At 37.1% G+C, this 2,094-nt stretch overlaps 1 non-coding gene across 1 annotated transcript; it reads left to right on the top strand.

Moving 5' to 3' along the window:
* Positions 1–656: 656 nt before the first annotated feature.
* Positions 657–763, top strand: LOC128286207 (small nucleolar RNA R71). The gene has a single exon (XR_008276752.1). It is a non-coding gene; the product is annotated as a small nucleolar RNA R71 (small nucleolar RNA).
* Positions 764–2,094: the final 1,331 nt, after the last annotated feature.

Here is a 2,094-nt window from a genome sequence, read left to right as displayed (position 1 = left end):
ATCACTTATAGAGAGTGGGCACCAGGAGTCAAGTGGGCAGCCTTTATTGGGAATTTACTTCCTGGGCTCCTCCAAAAGCATACTCTTTTACTATGGTTGCTTGTTGATTAATTCGGCCTTACGAGGGAAAATTTCCACTGTTAACCAAAGCACTAATCTCTTTTAAGCGTTAACTCTTAGCAATACTTCACCATTACCGCCCTGCCCAAAGCAATCCAAACTGAAAGCAGGAACGGAACCATCGCTCTGTCCCCCTAGACAATCTTTCTACGATGCTTCTGGGCTCTAAGGAGTGGGGCATGGGAAAGGAAGACTCTGGCTGCTAGGGTAGCTAGGCTAACCGCTAAGAGATCAAATGTGGAGGGAGCGAGACCATCTTAAGATAAAGTGCAGTAAACAAAGTTCCAGATTTCCTATTTAGTATAATTGCCTATTCACATGGTTGTTGGCTCCATTTCGACAAAAAACATCGCTTTATGTATGGATCTTGACCATTCCAGCGGTACTTTGAGCTGGGAACTTTCTTCGGCTAATCACAATGTTTCACCTGACGGTGAGAGTACTTTTGGGGACAACTCCGGCTGGACATTGATCCGAGGGAGCAACTCTGGAGAAAGCTCCGAAGCAAGCGGGAATCAGTAAAAAGGAAAAGGGTAAAACCATGATGAGGACACCTTCGCAGTAAGTCCTTGTATCTCTCCCATGTATCGTAAAGAGTTTCTAAGTCCATCTGCACAAACGAAGAGATATCATTACGTAATTTGGCCATTTTAGCCGGCAAAAAAATTTTAATAAAAAATTTTCGGTCATTTGTTCCCAAGTAGTAATTGACCCTCGTGGTAACAAGTTCAACCACTATTTAGCTTTGTTCCTCAATGAAAAAGGGAATAACCAAAGATGAATGGCATCGTCAAAAATGCCATTAATTTTAAATGTATCGCAGAATTCCAGGAAATTTGCCAAGTGAGTGTTTAGATCCTCATCCTGCAAACCATTAAACTAAACAAATTGTTGTATCATTTGAATACTGTTAGATTTTAGTTCAAAATTATTTGTAGCAATAGCAGGCCTAACTGTACTTGACTCAGTTCCTATTAAAGTAGGTTTAGCATCATCATACATAGTACACGGAGCTGAATTTTGATTAACAACAATCGCAGGAGGCAGCGGATTTTCTTGGTTTTCAGCCATCTCCTTGGTTGTGGTTTGAATATCGTCCTCTTACTTGCTCTCTATGTATCTTAAGCTTTGCCTTATTTCCCTTTGGTTTCTCCGAACTGTGCGATCGATTTCTTCGTTAAAAAGTAGTGGTCCTGACGGGTTTCTTCTAATCATAAAATAAAAATTAGAATAAAATTTAAAATTCAGTAAAAGTGAATGGCTAAAGTAATAAAAATTGAGTGTTCCTAATATCTTAGTTCCCTGGCAACGGCGCCAAAAACTTGATACGTAATTTTGTGTGATAAGTTTTATAAATTTACAATTAATCGTTCATGAAACTAACTATTATCACGATGTAGGCAAGTGTACCTATTGAACAATAGTATAACTTTAGCAAGACCGGATTATCGAACCCAAAGGAACTAAAAGTACTAGTAATGACTGTCTTTTTATTATATAGCCTAAGAATAAGGGGGTTTGTTTTAACTAATTAATTAACTAAACTAAGAATTCACAAAAAATAGAATTAGGGGATTACTTTCAAAAAACGATTGACTTAAGACAATACCTAAGGAAAAATCCACCTAGACTTCACTTGTTATTCTGACTCCAAATCAGACGATTTATTCATTTGACTTGATCCGTAGAAATCCCTAAGTTATATTATTATCCCTCTCGAGACTAACAACGTCTAACCCTAGGTTTTAGACAGGGTCTATTGCTCCTCTGAATAATAGCTTAACTTGAATCAATATCCTGGAATATCAAGATAAGAATTAAGAACAAGCCAAATATTTATCGTACAATTCAGAAAATAATAACCAGATTCATCTTAGGTTTCATTCCCCTTAGGTATTTAGGGGATTTAGTTCATAACTAAAAAGGAAAACATCTCAGAAGAATAATAAATACAAAACATAAAGAAAACCTAAA

This window comes from Gossypium arboreum, chromosome 12 (genome assembly GCF_025698485.1).
Source record: "Gossypium arboreum isolate Shixiya-1 chromosome 12, ASM2569848v2, whole genome shotgun sequence".
Lineage (NCBI taxonomy): Eukaryota > Viridiplantae > Streptophyta > Magnoliopsida > Malvales > Malvaceae > Gossypium > Gossypium arboreum.
Note: the sequence above shows the minus strand (reverse complement) of the source record. Positions and strands in the feature narration are given on the sequence as shown.